Source organism: Papaver somniferum, chromosome 9, assembly GCF_003573695.1.
Source record: "Papaver somniferum cultivar HN1 chromosome 9, ASM357369v1, whole genome shotgun sequence".
NCBI lineage: Eukaryota > Viridiplantae > Streptophyta > Magnoliopsida > Ranunculales > Papaveraceae > Papaver > Papaver somniferum.
Genome location: NC_039366.1, coordinates 83,211,456 through 83,233,460, shown reverse-complemented (window position 1 = coordinate 83,233,460; position 22,005 = coordinate 83,211,456). Strand labels below are relative to the sequence as shown.

The window sequence follows — 22,005 nt, the reverse complement described above, 5'->3', positions numbered from 1 at the left end:
TTTTTTTTCTTGTTTTTTTCCTTTAATATTTTACCGCCGGAGATTTGCTCAAAAGAAAGAAATATAATCTTAACTTCCAGACATTTTTTTATTTAAGTTCATTGCTTATAATGAGATAATGCTCTACATGAACATGGAAGTTTAAATATTTTTTGGAAATTTGTCGTCAACAGCGCTCATCTCAGTGAAATCAACTAATCAATATCGTCCATAAAAGTCTCCCCATGCTCCTATTCGCTCCAGCTGACTCATCTATCATAGTCATGTTGTCGATCCTCCAAATAGGCAGAGAATAGTATATTTTTGCATCGTACAAATGATACAAACTCTCCAATGTGACATGATTTTCCTGTAATTTTTCAACACCCATTACCTTTTCGAAGGAATTGTATATATGCGAACCTCTGCCATTAAATCTTCAACAAAGTATTGTGCCCAGCAGTTCGTCTTAATGAAGGCTTTGGTAACTTCAAAAGTCTTGGACATTTTGTCACTTCCGTATGTTCCTACCTTCACTTGGAATACAATCTGGCGACACATTACCTCATAAAGAACCTTGAACACCTCTTATTTCAAATTAATAGGTTGTCAATAGATCCTTTACCAAAAGTTGACATATTCTACGTTGAATATTTATATAAAAAAATTATGGTATTGTGGATCGTTGCTTTCTAAGATTGTAATTTTCAAAATTGGCCTCTTCAAGTCCCACGGCTTTCTAAGTTTATATATCTTGTTTGTTTTTAACATTTTAGTTAGCCATATTATGTTTCTTACTAACTTTAAACTTGATGTCATCTTCTACTGTGAACTTTATGTGATTTCAGAATCAAAATAGTTATACATGTTTCATTCGTATCAAGTAGTCCGTTGTATATCCCAACAATTCTTCTATAACAATTCCTTTCTTTTGCCTTTTTCGGACCATCAGTAGCCATTATTGTCAAACGCAATCTGTCTAATTTTTGTTGATGTTATGTATTTGCAATGTTCATTGTTCTTAAATAAATAGATTGTGGAAAAACTAAAAAGAAAAAGAACATAAATATTATATCTGGTCTAAGTTACTATATCCAAAATACTCCGGACACTGCTTCTGATGCCTTGTTTCCTTAAATTCCTCGTTGCATTCTAGACAGTACATGCAACACCAATCATTTGCAACGTGAGCTATTTGCGCAAGTGTGGTCAATGTATCCCTTGCCTGCAATAATAATAACAACACGTCAATTTTTTTTAAGGCATCCAGTTTTAAATGTTATGAATCTAATAGATTTGAATTATACCTCAATCTTAGATATCACCTTCTTCTCACATAACATAGCAATTGAGGAAGGACAAATCTTGACCACTCTTTACATAGGTAGAGTTAACCAAACTATGTTTTGCAATTGTCTTACGTGGAAATTATTATTAATCCATATTTTAGTCGTCTCCTATCGAATACGATCTAATTAATCCTACAGAATGTTAATCTTAAACTTTTGACCTTATTTCTTGACCAAATTATTGAAGTATTCTCAGTCATGTTCTGCTTTGTGTGATCTACCCATCTGTGTCTACTCTAACTTCTAACCCAGTGAATGAAACATGTACATATTGATTCGTAATTTGATATTGTTGATTTGTAATCAAGAGGTCGCATGATTTGAGAATGTAAAAATATAAAAAAATATTCTACAACATCGGAGGCGAAATTTAGATTTATGATTTAGAGTTTTTTATGATGATTTTGGTGAACAAACATAATTTTCAAACAAACATTTTAGAATGCAAATACATTTTCCCGGTCAATAAGGTTTTATATCGGGAATTGAGTGAAAGTTGTTGTCTTTGTAGCTAGTTGTCACGAAACAACTCGACATTGATGGTCTTTCAGGAAAAAGAATGTAATAGTACTTGAGAGAGCGATAATGTTCTCTTACGCGGGTACACCAATTGCCTTTATATAATACGGGTGATCCAACAGTCATGATCATATTGTCTTATATGTTCCGGTATCATCCTCGAATAATTTGGTTTTTGTCCTTATCAATCGTGCTAAAAACTACCAATTACATCTTTCACAATAAAATGTTGCATGTTTTGTGAAGATTATTTTTTTACTTGGTCAACAAAACTCACTAAAAAGCAAAAATTATTATTATCCACTATTATTACCAACACCCACCACCATAAAAACCATCCACCGCCACTATTTCTTCCACCAATAGTAATGTTATCTCCTCCACCATTCACAAACACCCGCCACCGCTTATACTAACCCTACTTCCACTACCACCATTAGAATTAATATAGTTTTTAGTAAAATTATTTATTAATTAAATTATGTATTTATGTTAGATTATTAAAGGGACATTTATAATAGAAATTTAATTAATCATTATGAACAATCAATGAGACACTAATTAATACAATATTTTAAAAAGGTTAAGTTGAACAAACCCCAGCGATAAATTTATCTTTGCCAAGGACAAATCCTGACCACACTTTACATAGACAAATCGATAATAAATCATTTCATATGTTCTGATCTTGATTCGTGTCGTTCGTTTAGTTATTACATAACATGGCAATTGATTGCACCAATTTTTTAAAATGGACATGTGTTTTATCGAGTTTATTTTAACATTAGAATGATCAACCACGTTTTATACTTTATAATATAACGTTACACATTTTGTGCCGTTACGAAATTAGCATAATATGTTTTTCTTCACCAATACCCGCCGCCACCATAAAACCATACGAATCCATTTCTTTTTATCCGCCACCACCTAGTGGCAGAGCCAAGGGTTGACTAACCTGGCTGTAACCCCTTAAATTTTTAATAACTACATAAATTTTTTAGTTTATTTTATAAATAGTACTTTGTCCATATATATTTATGGTTTAGTCCACCAAAGTTTACATGTTTCTTTTAAAAAAAAAAATAGGCCTCCTCAATGTCAATTTTTGACTCCACCACTGCCACCATCACTGCGCCCATCCCATGTAGGTTGTTGGACACAATTCTAATTTTCAATCACAAATGCCATGTATGAGGTTTAGATTGAACAAAATGTCGTCAATTGATTAGTTTCATTTTTTTTTCCCGTGTATATATTTTTTATTGTATTGCAATCAATTTTATACGATATAGCACCAAAGATAACAGAGGTACCATTTGGGTGATCCAACTACGATCATGAAAATATTGTCTTGTATGATATCATCCCTAAAATATATGGTACCTTCCTTTATCAAAAGTGTTAAAAACAACCAACCACATCTTCCACACCATAATGTTATCGATGTTGTAACAACAACATAAAATTAATATTGTCCATCACTACCCACCAGCACTCACCGTCACTACTTCTTCCACCACAAATCAGGGCGCGGAGCCAGGATTTTGAGGAAAGAGGGAGAAAAAATTCTTGGCAAGTTGGATACATGTGAAAAATGGACTTTGTATCCCATTTTACGATAAAAGAACAAAAATAAATATAATTGTGCTTGGCTCCGCCCTTAACCACCACTAATCTTACGGCCTCCACCTCTTCTACTACTCATTGTCGCCAAAAATGTTTATTGATATTATTTATCAAAATTACTTATTAATAGAAATAAATATTATAATTAATTAAGAAAACATTTATAATTAAAAAATGATTAGTCATTTATTATGAGCAATTAGTGAAACACTAATTAATAAAACACTTTGTAATGAATATATTATTTATTATATGCAATTAGTGAAACACTAATTAATAAAACAATAATGATATTTATGTTGAACAAACCACCACTGTTGATTTATCTTTTCTATTAATTCCAACCAAGGTGGAAAACTGGTTAGAGGCCACTCTTATGACACAATAGGTCATGAGTTCATACCTCCCAGTTATAATATTTGAAATTCCATATCTTGACTTGAGTATTCATTTTTCATTCATGATATTGGAATTAATGCCACGCGTGCGAGTTGTAGGGGGTGGTCAGGAGAACCACAGCCCTTGATTTATCTTTTCCAGGACAAATCCTGACCACCACTAACACATGCAAACTTAGCCAAGCTTTGTTTTGTACTAATGATCCCTAATCTACATATGCAGTCCCGTTACAAATTCACATATTCATTTCAATATTAGCTCAATTAACATCATACACTCAACAATCAAAATGAATATCTTCACAAAGTAAACTTAAAATTATAATTACCTCCAATCTGTGCTGCTCAGGCAATTGAATTCAGTTTATGCTTCCCACTTTGATTTTGATTCACCAACACATCTCAAGACTACTCAGAATTTATCAGCACAACTCAAACCATACCCAAAATCTTCAACCCATCCCTGGTTCTCATAAAACCCTAAGATAATCCCCAAATCTTCATTAAAGTATAATCAAACCCTAACTACCAATTCCAAATTATTCTTCAACACCAAACTCTAATTCAGATTATACCCATCTCCTTTTCCATCTTATTCGTCACTAATTGAACTTCTAAACAACCTTCTGAGAACACCTTAATTCATTGATTCTTCATCAAAAATAGATATACATCTTCAATTAAACCACAACCCAGTTATTCTTCATCCACCAATAACTCAATTAACTTATTAATTCCGTGCGAATATATAATTCGATCTACAAACTCTAATTCTTCGATTTCTCATTCCATATCAGCATCACATGAATTATTTATCTTCTATTGATTCATTCTTAAGCCAGTTACACTTCAAACTAATCCCATGATCATGTTTCCATCTCTTGTCTTCTCGATCAGATGCTCTCAGAATCGCAGCAACTGCAGAACAGGGGAGGAGAAAAAAAGAAAGAAGAATGAAGAAGAAAAGAATGAGTTTCTCTTCGATCCGTTTGGGGATAAAGCCGAAGAGATTTACCGAGGCATCCAGAAACTTGGATATGGGCTGCCAAGTAGGTCAAATCTCAAAAAGACTATTTTGCCCTTCATACGTATCTGATGATATCTTCTTCGTCTGGTATCCGAATGACATGTTCTAGTAGTCCATTTTGCATAACTTTTCGAGATATATATAGTGATACTAGTTTCGTATCTAGATCGCTGTTAGATTAATTTCTATTAATTAACGTGTATTAACTAGCCGAGTCATTAGCGGCTAAATCATCTCTTGATATCTCTAGATCGCCTCTTGACCGGTCTAATTGCGTTGACGAGCTTGAGGGTCTTTACATTCTCCCCACCTCATACATGTTTTCCTCGAAAATCAAACCATCCTTCTGGTCTTCAAAAAATCCCCACCTTATAGAGATAACATTATCTCTCGTCTAAATGCAAGTACTGCTCATACTTACAAATGACGAGAAAACCAACTCATTTCAACTAAGTTCGAATAATTATGAAATGAAACACAAACCTATATGGTTTTCTACAACTAAAATCTATAACTTGTAGCTTTAGGCCCAACTACAATAATTTGTATTCTAACAGATATATAAGTCTAAGTTTTCTGTGCTAAAAATTATAGTCTAATATTTAATAATTTACTAATTTGATGTAGTTCCATATTTGTTATATATTTATCCATATAACTAATCCAAATTTGATTTCACTTAAATTTATAATATCTAATATTTTAACTTTATTGTTACGCCATCTATAAATTTTCTAAATATTATATGCTAAAAGTTTGCTATCAACTTAATTACTCAAAATGCTATTATCAACTGTGTTATTATTCTCATCATTCTTGATACTATCGTTATCGGTTTGTTGATTGTCTAGTTGGTACACTAAGTCTTAATCTTTAAATATGATTCTGCATTCATGTAAGGATTGATATAATTGATTTTATTTATTCATATTGAATCCGTATACTATATCTTGTAATATATTAACGTTGGTAATTTAGTATGATTTAAACTTGAGTCTGCATAAAATTTTAATATGTCCTAATAATCTTTAGATTTTGCTATTAATGTAAAGTATCCTATTGATACACTAATTTATTTTGTTTTAATTATAATACTATACTAAGCATCTGAATACTATTATTACTATTTCATGTATTTTTGTTTCATTTTAGAGATTTACTGGATCATTTGTCAGATTAAAGTTAATTTCGATACAAGATTACTAACAAGTTGAGTTTTTTTATTTTATATATTATATTCTCGCTTTCTTAATTCTAACGCCTAATAAGTATTATACAGTAACTATATCTAGTTTAGACGCAAAACATATATTTCTAATTTGTCATTATTTTATTTACAAAATTTAACCGTATTTACAAAATTTATACATTAATTTTTCATTAGTTTATTTACAAAATTATATAAGCGTTATTAATTTTCCATAGCTATTTAATCATAATAATTATTTTCATTGTTATATATCTTTAATGAAATTTTAGTTAAGTTAAATTCAATGTGATACTAATTGATAAATGCTAACAAAACTTTGTTAAAATTATTATTACTACTATCATCATCTATAGTTACTATTATAATATTTTTATTATTAACATTGATGGTCGCAATATTATTCTAACTACTTTTTTTTCTTTTTATTATTGAATTCTAAAAATATTATTAACATTTATGTAATTATGAATTGTTGACTCTACGTATAAGTCAAGGTGCTCAATAAGTTTATATGTGACTTTCAAGATTTATCAATAATGCTAATCTCATTATTTTTCTAATATTGGATTGTGTACGTGTTCATACTTTTTATATTAATTACTCTCTAATCTTTATTAGCAAAAGTTATTGGTGTACCGTACAATTTTTACTTCATATATTACAAAATAACATACATGCTCAAAACAAAGAATAAACAAATAAACATGTTATACAAATCAATCAATCAATTCAAAAATATTTTAGTTATTGATGGTTTTTAATGAATTAAGATTTATCTGACAAACCCAACCGAGTTCTAAATTAATCTAACAATCCATCTGGCACTGGAAATTCGTTATTGTTTCCCATGTAAGATCTAATAATGAGCTCTGATACCAACAATGTAGTGCCCCAGAAGCTAGCAGCTGACTAATCCAAAGGTAAGGATCTAAATCATTTACTTAAATATTCAGTTAAGAAATCTTCTACAAAACTTAATCCAAAAAAACTATCCACTCTCTGAAATATATATACAAGAACTCTTCTCAAATGATACGTATACAATAGTCATTTGGTTTGCAAATAGAATATAAAACACAATAAAACAAAGCAGAAGTTAACCAATTACTAACAGACTCAACTCCTCGGAGTTTCCAAAACTTGAACGACCATCGCCATGAGCACATCTTAATCCGTCTCTGAAACTAAAAGTGGGTATTGAGTGAGCACATCATCCCTAAAAGAGGTGCCCAGTAGAAATAACACTTAAATTTCAAGTAATCATTGGCATGATTTGGAAAAACAATACATGTTTTCACAAACACTAAAAGACGACCAACTCATTGAAATAAACAATCATGTATATGGAGCAAATTCCTTCTTTTAATCGTAATATTGATGCCCGTTCCACGCCTAATAGGGTAATATTGACGCTCGTTCCACGCGTAATAAAACATATACATAGATATAAAGAAGGGTGAAGGAACACATCCTATATACCACAGATGGAAATTATTATTTCCCACAACATTCATAAAGACGAACAGAAAAATAAAGATCCTTTCCAAGCAATGGAAAGGTTAAAAGAATCAACAGAACTTTCGGAAAACAAATTACACAATGCATGAGTTTGTTAAACATAGACTTTTGTAAAAGAAACATCAATGGTTACAAAAGAGTTAGTGTAAATTCCCACCTCTTTTGATGACAAGCCACGCCTACCTCGAGATCCACGATTCACTGGTTCATCCTTTGAATAAATCCTTGTTTATATAGACTAACAGTTAATCACACAAGAACTCTAAGAATCTAGAAACAATGGCTCACACAAGAATCATACACGTCTATATAATGAATCTAAGCTCATTTATGACTTTACACCTTTTCATTCTCTATCTTTAGCACAGCTAAGGTTTACTAATTGAATTGGGTTGGTTCTATAATCCATTAGATAAGTCTTATGACTATCTACAACTTTGTAGAAGGAACCAATGGCTAATTCGAACCATAAGTGGTCCAATTCATCAAATAGGAATACTAGCCCTAAGCCCAAGTCCACTAAACCGGCCCGTTAATCTACGGCCCAGTCCACTCGGGTTAACTAACAGTCTCTAACAATCAAAAGGGTCAATTAAAGGTCAACGTCCAGTCAAGGTCCAAGTAAATTCAAAGGGTCAAACCATGGTCAAGATCAACTGGTCAACAATTTGATCACACGAGTCAACTTAGTGATTCAACACCTATTCAACTCAATCAGAAAACTGAGTCAGCTAAACTAAATCAGTCAGACATCTGACTGGGATGACTAACAAGTCTAAATTTCAAGAACAGAAGTTCATACAATTACCATGAATTCCATTCATTCAAAACAACTTAATCTACTTACAAACACAATTACAGCTTACCTGCAATTGCAGCTTTAAGCTTTTCACAACAATCATTAACTATAATCCTGCAACTACCATCTCAGTTACACCTTCCTTGCCTGCATCTCTTAAACACACAAACAACACCACTAAAACTGCAGGTTCCCTCCAAGTACAAACCAACTCCTGACATTCAACTTCACTACCACTTTTAATCATGTAATAATCCTAGCTTCAGACTTGCATCTCGGTTGAATGCTTCAACACTCAACATAAATAAACCCATCACCTGCATCTCCATTTCATCACTAACAACACCTCTAACTTCACATCCTTGCAATTTCAGAATCACCACAGCGACAACCATCTCCCTTTTATTTTGCTTACAATACCAACAATCTTTTCAACTCAACCCTATAATTTCCATAACTCAACCACTGCGGCTCAACCAATTCTCAATTCAGATTTAACTTCCTATCTATAATTCGTATATTAACACCACCAGTTCACTTCCAAATCAAATCCAACACCTACAACTGCAGCTCAATCCAACACTCTCATTTCAGTTCTTGCCTGCACAGTCGGTAAACTCAGTACACCATTCTCATGAACTTCAACGACTTCAATACAACACTACTACTCCCTGCAACTCCACTGTCGTTGCATACCTCCATTACCATACAGCTGGTTCTACAGTAATCTCATTAAGCCCTTCTTTAACAACACCATTAACACCACAGTCAGATCATAATTTATATTCAATTCCACACAGAACATCAACTTCTACATCTCAAACATATACTCCTCAATTGTACTTCATTATATATACCTAATCTCCATATGCAGTCCCATTACAGATTCACATATTCATTTCAATCTTAGCTCCATTAACATCATACACTCAACTATCAAAATGAACAGCTTTACAAAGTTAACTTCAAATAATAATTACCTCCAATCTGTGCTGCTCAGGCAATTGAATTCAGTTTCTGCTTCCACTTTGATTTTGATTAACCAACACATCTCAAGACTACTCAGAACTTATCAGCACAACTCAAACCATACCCAAAATCTTCAACCCATCCCTGGTTCTCATAAAACCCTGAGATAATCCCCAAATCTTCATTAAAATATAATCAAACCCTAACTACCAATTCCAAATTATTCCTCAACAACAAACTCTAATTCAGATTAAACCCATCTCTTTTTCCATCTTATTTGTTAGAGCACTGCTCGGTCGAACTCGCAAGCGTTGCTATCTCAAGCTTGTTTGTCAATGTTAGTGATCAGAACTATAAGTCTTGATTTCTAGTCTACTTATAGTGATGTCTCGGACTAGGATAGATTGTGTAGTTGAGCATTAGACTTCACGGCGTTCATCAATTGAAGACTAAGAACTACTAAGGAGAGCTTGTGGAACTTCATCAACAAAAGGTATGTGGAGACTAAAACTCATCTATCACTTGGAAAGTATATTTCTGGTCTATCTCCTATATTGAGACAAAAGTCGTATTACTATATAGTATTCGGTTATACACATTTGATATATTGAGTTGAGTTTAACTCGCTTACATATTTCTCGAAATATGTTTTGGTAAGCTTTCACTTCAACCAAGTTCATCTTATATTCTTGACGAAAGTCAAAAGATGATCATGTGAAAATTTCCGAGTAACATCTTACATGGTTTGTATGATACAATCATTTGGTGTAGAATATTTCGTTATGATTATTTCAATATCTTGAAAATTGCTTTGATGCTAACAGTGTGTGAAAACGGCCATTGTCATCCTCTAAGAAAGTTTCAATGATTGAAATATAGTTTAGAACTATTAGATTATGAACATAGTATGCATTCTTGCATGTATGTGATCCATGACCGGAACTATAGTATGCATACCCGTATGCGTACTTATAGTTGTGGAATTCCGGGTACCAAGTACACATACCGGTACGTGTACTTGTGTAAGGTATAGGTCCGAGAATTTTTGATGGGTTTTGGAAGTGTACTAAGGTATGTACCCATTCGCATACTGGCGAACCCAAACTCAGACTGGCTACTTAGGTATGCGTACCTGTATGCATACTTGAGTGGTTAAAGTTCTAAAATCGGTTGGCTTATGAACTAATACATTTATATATTAAGGAATGCATTCTATGGAAACCGTGGCTATAATGTTAATGAATTGATTCAAGTGAATCAAACCGATTTTGTTTCAATTCTGTTCTTGTATACTTGTATGAGAATATAGCAATTGAACAACTCTTTAACTAGTTTCATTTGGGTCATTTGAACTAGTTGTGGTTAAGATGAATAAGGTTGATATGAGAGTGTTCATATAGCTAACCTCAGTTAACTACTGTTAAGACAACATGGTGTACACGTTTAGGTACGGTTACTCAAACCTATATGAGGGTACATTTCATTTGTGTATAACAATCTAAGTTCGATTTAACGGTTGAAAGATATTAGCTTGAATCTAATCAGGTTTTCATCTAATGGTGAATATTGAATGCTTTGTTACCAAGGTAACTAATATTGCAAAACCTGATTTGAAAACTATATAAGGGAGAACTCTAGCAACTCGGAAACCTAATCCCCACACCTCCTGTATGATATTAGTTGCGACTAGAGTCGATTCTCCTTTAACCTTAGGTTTTTCACGGAACCCCGTAGGTTAACGATTGTGAAGTCAGGCCCAACTATTTTCTCTGTGATTGCGTGTTTTGATCGTACTTCTACTATCGTGATTGAGTACTATCTTTGCTAAGATTTGCTTGAGATTTATCTCCAATAAGTAATATTAAAAGTAGTCACAAACATCTTCGTCTTATCGTTTGTGATTCCACGTTTATCTCCAACATGGTGTACACGTTTAGGTACGGTTACTCAAACCTAAATGAGGGTACATTTCATTTGTTTATAACAAGCTAAGTTCGATCTAACGGTTGAAAAATATTAGCTTGAATCTAATCAGGTTTTCATCTAAAGATGAATATTTGAATGCTTTGTTACCAAGGTAACTAAGATTGCAAACCCTGATTTGAAAACTATATAAGGGAGAACTCTAGCAACTAGGAAACCTAATCCCCACACCTCCTGTGTGATACTAGTTGCGACTAGAGTCGATTCTCCTTTAACCTTAGGTTTTTCACGAAACCCTATAGGTTAACGACTTAAAGACTTCATTGGGATTGTGAAGTCAGACCCAACTATTTTCTCTGTAGTTGCGTGTTCTGATCGTACTTCTACTATCGTGATTGAGTACTATCTTTGCTAAGATTTGCTTGAGATTTATCTCTGATAGGTAAGATTAAAAGTAGTCACAAACATCTTCGTCTCATCGTTTGTGATTCCACGTTTATCTCCAACATGGTGTACACGTTTAGGTACCGTTACTCAAACCTAAATGAGGGTACATTTCATTTGTGTATAACAAGCTAAGTTCGGTCTAACGGTTGAAAGATATTAGCTTGAATCTAATCAGGTTTTCATCTAACGGTGAATATTGAATGCTTTGTTACCAAGGTAACTAAGGTTGCAAACCCTGATTTGAAAACTATATAAGGGAGAACTCTAACAACTGGGAAACCTAATCCCCACACCTCCTGTGTGATACTAGCTGCGACTAGAGTCGATTCTCCTTTAACCTTAGGTTTTTCACGAAACCCTGTAGGTTAAAGACTTAAAGACTTCATTGGGATTGTGAAGCCACACCCAACTATTTTCTTTGTAATTGCGTGTTCTGATTGTACTTCTACTATCGTGATTGAGTACTATCTTTGCTAAGATTTGCTTGAGATTTATCTCTGATAAGTAAGATTAAAAAGTAGTCACAAACATCTTCGTCTCATCGTTTGTGATTCCACAATATCTTATTTCGCCACCATACGATTAAGATTATTGTGAGGTGATTGATAATACTAGGCTTTTCTTCGGGAATATAAGTCTGTTTTATCAATTGGTTCCTGTGCACCTTGATTTATCAAAAGACGGAACAAAACTCGTAGGTATTTATGTGGGAGACAGATTTATCTATTCCAATAGACTTTTCTGTGTGACACATGTTTGTTTATCAAGTCTTTGGGTCGTAGCAACTCTTAGTTGTGGGTGAGATCATCTAAGGGAATCAAGTGCGTAGAATCTTGTTGGGGTTCAGAGATGTAAGGAGCGCAACTGTACCTTGATCAGTGTGAGATTTATTAGGGCTCAACTACGATCCAGTCCGAAGTTCATTGGTAGTAGGCTAGTGTCTGTAGCGACTTAATACAGTGTTGTGTTCAAAGCTGGACTAGGTCCCGAGGTTTTTCTGCATTTGCGGTTTTCCTCGTTAACAAAATTCTGGTGTCTGTGTTATTTCTTTTCCGCATTATATTTTGTTATATAATAGAAATATCACAGGTTGTGCGTTAGGATCAATCAATTAGATAATCCAACCTTTGGTTGTTGATATAAATTGATTGACACTTGAACATTGGTCTTTGGTACCGTTTAATTTGTTTCACATAATAATCAGGCTCGCGGATCTCTATCTGTTTGATTTGTTGATTACATTGTGAAACAGAGATATCAAACTCTTTGATATACTTTTCTCTAGATTGAGTCTAACTGTCTAGTTGATTCTCTTGAAAGTATATTAGAGTTTGTCTATTCAGATTGTCGAACGAAATATTGGGTGTGGTTGTTAGACCCCCGCTTTTTCATTATTCATCACTAATTGAACTTCTAAGAAACCTTATGAGAAAAACCTTAATTCACTGATTCTTCATCAAAAACAGCTACACATTTATATTATAAGGGACAATGGTGTTTTCCTACATCGACGGACATCTATAGTTTGGATATATAAAGGACGGACGTGATTTATCACTGACTTGGGTTCCTTATGAGATCGCGTTTGGACCGAGATCTTCAATTTGGGTATATAAAGAACAACCAAGATCCCGCTACTTATTCTATCAAATTAAATTCATATCGCCTATTACTCTTCTCATTACTCTTTCCATTACTCTTTCCACTATACGTTTCAATCTGCTTCAGATGTTTCTCTTCATTCTCATTACTCTTCATTCCTGCCTATTAATGCCAACATCAATGGGAAGCAGGGACGGATGCAACAAGGGACAAATGGGTCCCAAGACCCCACTTGATTTTGAATTCTGTCTAGAATAGGCTTGATGTTTCTGTAATTTTAACGAGTTGTGGGGGCAAACATTGTGGTAGAGTTGAAACTTCTATAGCTAATGGGGTCATAGTGCAACTAATACCGTCTTAAATATCGTTTTATCACCCAACTAGCTCTCTAAACTAAACTAAAAACAAGAAATGGACCATATATGGGATTCCTTGAGGATGACTTGGACTTAAAACGTACTGTTTTACACTCTGGGCAACATTTGCAATAGCATTATGGGCATTAGGTGGACTGAAGCAAAGTTCTATTATATCACTACCTTGGTAGTAATTAACTTAGCTAAGTAGGTAAATCAGATTTGCAGTCAAAACTATACACACCATTTGCTGAATATTTATAGGTCAGCATTGAACTGATAATACTTAAATCAATGTCATTGCGATATTGTGTAAAGTTGATAACGTTTCTTTTTCTCATTAATATAATTTTTCTATGTCTGTTATATTAAGTTTGTTCATTTTGATGTTTTTCATTCTATATATCGAGTACCCTCTCTATAAGCAAGTCACAGTCGTCCACTGGTATTGCGACCCGTTCTAAAAAAAATCCCGCGGCCTTCGGCCGCCTACCCAATTAGTAACATTCTGACCGCAATGTACCCAAGAAAAAATTACGAGTCTATTCATGCTTTAGTAGTTTGTGCAAGTTTATCTAATTTTAATACTAGTGCGCATGGTTTTGTAGTACCTTGAATTGTGATTTAGACCTAGTTTAGAAAATCATTCGGTAAACGGCGCCGAACAAATTTATTTGACCCCACAATTTAAAAGTGTTGGCTCCGTCACTGATGGGAAGCGATCACTAAATCTGAATCATGAACCATGATTCAAAATAACATCTTTGTCTTCTTCCGCTATGGATACACCAAATCAAGTAAATACTTAAAATTCTACTATTTCTGGAATTGAAATTTTGGTCACTTCAGTATAGGTAAGATTCTCCTGATTTTGAATTTCCGAAGCAAGGGTGTAAATTTTTTTTCCACCTGATGGTTCTCTTTTCTTATGAATCATCAAAATATGAACAAATCATACAACTGTTTGATCATATTTAAGATAAAATCTCAATAATTTCTTTTTTCCTGCAGTTTTTCTATCGCATCTAGCTTGGATTGTCGTTTCACCTTATTGGTAAGGTTTTTAATTTCCCGTTAGGTATCTTTGATTTTCTGGTAAACAAATTAATTGGCGAAACATGTTTGCAATTGAAGGGTAGCTCAAGCAAGGTAAGATCTTCATCTCCCAGGGTTTAAATTAATATGTAGTACCATGTTTCTGCAAAAATGGTCAAGTTATCGTTGTTCTGTCTCTTAGATCCGTATGTATTCAAGTAACTTTCATTTTAATGTTTGAATGTCTGTATGTGTGTAAGCTTACATTGTTCAGTAAGTAGTTCAAAGAAAATGCATTGTGAGATTCTATATTTGTGAGAACCGAAATATGATCACCTATTGCAAATTCAATGAGGTTCTATTAAAAATGGAGGTGCAGATCGGGAAAAGGAACAGTTGTGTTAGCCAGCTATAATATGATATTCATACTCTTCACGACAGGTAACAATTACTGTTAAATTGTGACACTTGGTACACTATGTTATTCCTCATTCCTTTGATTACTACAACATGCAGCTTAAAAGTAAAGAAACAAAGGAATTGTGATTTTCTACCGGAAAATGTGATTTGTCAATTTGATCTACCCCCTTGCCGTCGATCTGAACAACTGTTGCTTTTGCGCAGACCGCGGAGACTCAGCAGAATAATAAAATGTGGTTGTGCTAGAACTGGAGCCACCATACCTATCATGCAGCGAAAAGATCAAGATAATTGAGACCACACAGAGGATATTAACGCAGTTGTGTATTAGTAAAAACAGCGTCTTGACATATCATTACGTGTTACAATACTCTTAGAAATCTCCATGGGAGTAGGCGAAGAATATCTTCCTTTTGTCTTCCAAAGATCAGGTATATCTCCCTTAATTATTGATCTATGTTAATCACTCTGTTGATCTTTCACCTCTTTGAGTTTTTTCCCTGAAAAATGTCATGTACGTAGTACGTTGTGAATGTTGTACAAATTTATAACATAGTGTTGAATCCTTTATATCTTTCCTATACAATGATATTCATAAACCCCTAAACTATGTTGAAACAAATGAAGAACCAGTATCGTTTTTATGGGAATCAGACTTTGTATGGATGTACACGTATCTAGATAAATATTGCAACTATATTCCTAATCAGTGCTGAGGAGAAGTTACAAGAAGTTGATAAGTAGAAGCAGGGAGGGAGTTGAGGATCGATTAAAGGGTCTGCACTATTAAGAATGAAAATATTTGATTCAACGCTATTTGTGATTTAATTCTCCTCCTTTGCAGGATGCACTATTAAGAACGACAAGATCTCTGAATATGTAGTGAGAAAAATCCCAAGTCCTTCAATTTCAGATGATCATATTGATTTGTTATCATGTATCTTTTATATTTGTACGACTGTGATTAGTATCCCGTCAAATATTTCTAACCCAATTATGAAAAATACTTAATTTTGTGGGGTTAACTTAACTATGTGTGGTTAAAAACTATTTTTGGTGGTATAGTCTTACCATTTGTTCACTACCTTCGAATGCATGACAATAATATTAATGTTTAGTGGTTATGAAGACTAATACGGCAACTCCCTGTTTTGGGTCACACCACTATTCAGGTTTCTCTTTTAAATATTCTTCCTTCTTTTGTGGTGTTCATATATAGTTACCTGAAAAAGGATCATATTTATGCACAAGCTGTTGCAAGAGGGAGATCCTAACTCCAACGATGGTTCAAGTCCACAAAGGTTAGTTTTCAAACCCTACCTGCCTCGGACAATTATTGCATCATACATGGTTTGTTTTCAACGTTCCTGTTCGATTCTTCCATTGAAGATAAACATAACGATCCTATTATAAAGCACAATAGTTTTTTTCTTTTAATATTATTATTAGCTTGGAATTGCTGAGCATGGGTTTGTATGACCAGATTATTTAATCTTAGCGTTTTGAATGCTACTGAACCAAAATGTCTACAAGACTAGGTCGACGACCGGGATAAATGGTATATAATGACCAAAGAGCGCTATGGAAAAAACAAGATGATAGTCGACTGAGTACATACTAGGCAGTGAGGTATGTCCATATCGATCTTGGATGAGCTATTTAATTATGTTTACACTCTATCTAGGTGCAACTGAGCTGTGGTCCGCATTGATGCATTCTGAAGAAGGCGAAATCAACACAACTACAATGGTGTGGTGCAACATATGAATAATACTTGGTGGTTCTTTTCTTTTTATTTTAAAAAAAAATAATTAGGTGTGTTTCCCTTTCTGTAGTTCGTCTTACGGGTTGAACATTGCACCCTACCCGGATGGGAAGGTCAATTGAATCCCATGTGAAGACGGGATTAGGTGGCAGGTGACTTTTTCAGGATTTGCGCTGAATGAATAATTGTCGCAGTTTAAGATACAATGCAGGTTACTCCTACGAGAGGGTTGGAATTTATAGCAATATGCATTGGCTAAATAACTATTTCGAAAATATGAGTGCAATATATTCTGAAATGAATTACTATTACTGCACTTTGGGGTTTAGATTTTACCATACTGCACTAATACAGTATTCTTTTATTTCTTTTTTGCTTTTTTGTTGCTGAAACAAAATTTTTATAAACGATTGGAGAGGTTTCAACTTCCTGACCACATGTTGTTAGTATAAGCACTATCTTTTGTCTTAACCTTTTATTTGTTGTTGTCACTTGATGAATTAAACAACACTGCCCATTAATGAGTTTATATGAGATTGTATACAGTACTCGAATTCCTTGAGAACACGAATGATTAAACTAAATCATAATTTGTTGCTTTAGGCTATTAAGAGCAAATGAACCATACTAAACTTTTGGAAATCCCAAAACTGGAGTTAACCTAAATACTGTTTGTGAGCGATATGGATGGATGCTCTTAAAACAGCCGTAGGGAAAAAATGACTACCGTGCCACAGTATGAAGTACAGTGATTTAAAATAAGATTTACAATTTTTTTGCCTTGCTTCGTCTCTCACAACAATAATGTTACTTTCAGGCCACAACTCTGCGACATTTCGGGATGAACATTCGGGCTCATAAGTTACTTTTTTCTACACAAGCCGGTAGAATGTAACACCAGACTGCCCACTATGCATGAACATTGGAATCACTCAAATCGCAAAAAATGAATAATAAAGGTGTTAAGGAGGGCTGCGATTACAAAAGAGTGGATGAAGTTCAGTGAAGATGCTAAAAACAGGAATTTCCCTTCACAGACCTTAGGTGGGAGCTACCACAAACAATTGCTGATCATAACTTCAACTCTGATCGAATTGTCCTGTGTTAGACTTATCTGCCTAAAAACAACAAAACATTGAAACGAGAAGAGTAAGAGATTGTATGTATTTGCAGTGTTATTGTAATCAAAGTTTCCCTATAAAGTTGGAGTTTTAAGACATGTACGACGTTGCCCTACAAAGTTGCCCTATAAAGTTGGAGTTTTGTAATCAAAGTTGCCCTCAAATAAAACATGTACGACGTGACAGACCAAGGAAACAAACCACCTTAATTCCAAAAGTAAAGTTTGCTATTGGTAAAAATTAGAAAAGTTTACCATCTCTTTGGTAACACATAAAACTTATTAGTTCAAAAGTTTCCAGTATTACATATGTTAAACAAAAATGACTTAAAAAAAAAGAAATTTATATGAGAAGGATTTGCGGCTTGGAGTTAACAAGGTCAAACACAAAGGATACAGTTTCATACGATTTCCAAATTAAAGGACTATAGCAAAATCTCTTTACATTGATCTATCTCAGCACACACGTCATAAATGAGGAGAAAATGACAGATGTCGGAACAAATACATTCCCGTGCCGTTACGACACGGGTCATAACCTAGTCTTCAATTAAACCACAACCCAGTTATTCTTCATCCACCCACAACTCAATTAACTTATTAATTCCGTATGAATTTACAATTCGATCTACAAACCCTAATTATTCGATTTCTCATTCCATATCAGCATCACATGAATTATTTATCTTCTCTCTATTCATTCCTAAGCCACTTACACTTCAAACTAATCCCATGACCATGGTTCCATCTCTTGTCTTCTCGATCACATGCTCTCAGAATCGCAGCAACTGCAGTTTAGGAGAGGAGAAGAAGAAGAAAAAAGAATGAGTTTCTCTTCGATCCGTTTGGGGATAAGGCTGACGAGATTTACTGAGGCACCCAGAAACTTGGATATTGGTTGCCAAGTCGGTTAGACTTCAAAAAGACTATTTGCCCCTTCATACGTATCTGATGATATCTTATTCGTCCGGTATACGAATGACACGTTCGAGTAGTCCATTACACATAAATTTTCGAGATCTATCTAGTGATACTAGTTTCTTATCTAGATCGTTTTTAGATTAATTTATATTAATTAACATTTGTATTATCTAGTCAAGTCATTATTGTCTAAATCATCTCTTAATATCTCTAGATCGCCTCTTGACCAGTCTAATTGCGTTGACGAGCTGAAGGGTCTTTACAGGACTCTCATAATGTTAATATTGTACGGGTAAAAAACAAATAAGATAAGTTGAATCGAAAGGTTCTTTGGCAATATAGAGAAAGATAAGGCATACAAAAATGGGACGGGCCGCCTAATATATGGACTCTCTTAAAAGACATTAAGTGTGACTGTTGATTTTATTTCTCTTGAAACATCTCCACTCCACTTTGCACAAACCCATTGAATTCTCTTATCCTCCCTTGTGCCCTATACTAGTCAAAAGATACTTAGCTAGACGCCCAAGTTCAGGCCTACACTACACCTACATATATAAAGATATATTAATAATAATCCGTTAGCTCTATGGTTGTGGTGAAACAAAATAAAATCAATAGAATCAAACGTGAAAGAGCAGTGTTATACTCTCTTAAAAGCCATTAAGTGTGACTGTTGTTTTTATTTCTCTTGAAACATCTCCACTCCACTTTGCATGAACCCGTTGAATTGTTTTATCCTCCCTGGTGCCATGTACTAGTCAAAAGATTCTTAGCTAGACGCCAAGTTCAGGCCTTCACTATACCTAGATATATATAGATATATTAATAATAATTCGTTAGATCTATGGTTGTGGTGAAACAAAATAGAATCAATAGAATCAAGCGTGAATGAACAATGTTATACTCTCTTAAAAGCCAGTAAGTGTGACTGTTGCTTTTATTTCTCTTGAAACATCTTCACTCCACTTTGCATGAACCCACTGAATTGTCTTATCCGCCCTTGCGCCCTGTACTAGTCAAAAGATTCTTAGACCTACCCTACACCTATATATATATATATTAATAATATTTCGTTAGGTCTATGGTTGTGGTGAAACAAAATAGAATCAAGCGTGAAATAACACTGTTATACTCTCTTTACTAGTACGTGTGACTGTTGCTTTTATTTCTCTTGAAACATCTCCACTCCACTTTGCATGAACCCATTGAATTGTCTTATCCTCCCTTGTGCCCCGTACTAGTCAAAAGATTCTTAGCTAGACGCCCAAGTTCGGGCCTACACTGCACCTATATATATATACATATATTAATAATAATTCATTAGGTCTATGGTTGTGGTGAAACAAAATAGAATCAATAGAATCAAGCGTGAAAGAACAATGTTAATTAGACTCTCTTAAAAGCCAGTAAGTGCGACTGTTGCTTTTTATTTCTCTTGAAACATCTCCGCTCCACTTTGCATGAAATCATTGAATTATCCTATCCTCCCTTGTGACATGTACTAGTCATAAGATACTTAGCTAGACGCCCACGTTCAGGCCTACAAATAATAGAAACAAGGGAGGATATCCTTTTATACACTTTCAGCTCCTCATGTATTCGCCCTTGCTCCATAGTATCCTGATATCCTCTAGTCCTAATGATGTTTCCTACAAAATCCAGAGCTGTAAGGTCAGTGAAATATTTCAGATTTTCTGGATCCTGTAAGGTACAAATTTTGATAGTTACACCAAAATTTCTTCCACTTTCAGAACACAGAGAGAAAGTAGTGAGATCTACATTTCTTAACCCATTCTCTTTATATTGAAGGAGAGAATTAAGAATGCGGTTTTGGTTGTGGCGGATTCTGTTATGGTTGCATAGATATTGTTTTATACTGGTAGTGATTTGTCTGGCATTTGGCTGAATGTGACTAAAGATAAAGTCATACCTAGCCTTCCAAATGAACCAGCAAGCAGTTGCATAAATATTGCAGGTAGAGTTGATGTTTCCAGGACTGAACCAAAAGTTTAGCCAATCCATGAAGTTTGTAGTATGATCAAATTTTTCATGGTTTGGGCTAAGGAGGAGGTTCCGAACTGAGGTAGCAGCAAGGCAGTTTAACATCATATGTGTCAAGGTTTCCTCCCCAGTGTTGCAGAACTTGCATATTGGATCAATGTAGTGAAGAATACTAGCAGTTTTAGCATTTATGTGGAGAATTCCATCAACACATTTCCAGATGAACATCTGGATAACTGGAGGAACATCCATTCTCGATAGGGCTTTCCAATTGTCATGTGTGTCAAGGTTTTCTCCCCAGTGTTGCAGAACTTGCATGTTGGATCAATGTAATGAAGAATGGTAGCAGTTTTAGCATTTTTGGGGAGAATTCCATGAGCACATTTCCAGATGAAGATCTGGATAACTGGAGCAACATCCATTCTCCACAGGGCTTTCCAATTATTGCTGTGAGTATCATTCTTGTACAATCTATCCATCTTGGTTTTATACAGAGATTTTACAGTAAATTTTCCAGAGTCAGCAAGATTCCACATAATTCTGTACTCCTCCCCAGGATGAAGTGGGGTTTCGAGTATGGCTTGAGCAGCAGAAGTGTTGAAGCAAGAAATGATTATAGGGGCATTCCATTCACCATATGGGAGGATGAGATGTTCACCTTAGAGGGCTTTAGATGGGTATTGTCGCACCTTTATCGACACGGTATTTCGCCGTTAAAATGAAATGGAAAAACTTAGGTCGTGTTTGGAAGCCTTGATATCCTAACCTAGGTTGGGTTATCCATTAAATAACTGTATATTGTGTTTGTGTGGGTGCTTATTCCATTTCAAGATAAGAATAGTGTATCCTACCTAAATTTTAGGAGGCTAAAAAGGTGGGGTCTTGGAATTCCATTTAAAACCTGGAATTCCTTAATCCTTTCCTGGGTTAGACGATTACTTTTATAACTAATTTTTTAATTTAACTTTTTTTATGCTCAAAACCATAAAATTATATGGTTTAGTTATTTATTAAT

The 22,005-nt window shown here is 34.3% G+C and overlaps 1 long non-coding RNA gene across 9 annotated transcripts; it reads left to right on the top strand.

The window, feature by feature from the left end:
- The first annotated feature begins 14,324 nt into the window (after positions 1-14,324).
- On the top strand, positions 14,325-18,199 carry LOC113308857. 9 transcript variants are annotated; one of them, XR_003340140.1, is made up of 6 exons: positions 14,325-14,579; positions 14,737-15,201; positions 15,385-15,611; positions 16,400-16,929; positions 17,016-17,097; positions 17,763-18,199. It is a non-coding gene; the product is annotated as an uncharacterized LOC113308857 (long non-coding RNA). The 9 variants fall into 9 exon arrangements; XR_003340141.1 differs by lacking the exon at positions 17,763-18,199 and having other exon boundaries at positions 16,400-16,481; positions 16,865-16,929; positions 17,016-17,474; XR_003340142.1 differs by lacking the exon at positions 17,763-18,199 and having other exon boundaries at positions 16,400-16,481; positions 16,719-16,809; positions 17,016-17,474.
- Positions 18,200-22,005: the final 3,806 nt, after the last annotated feature.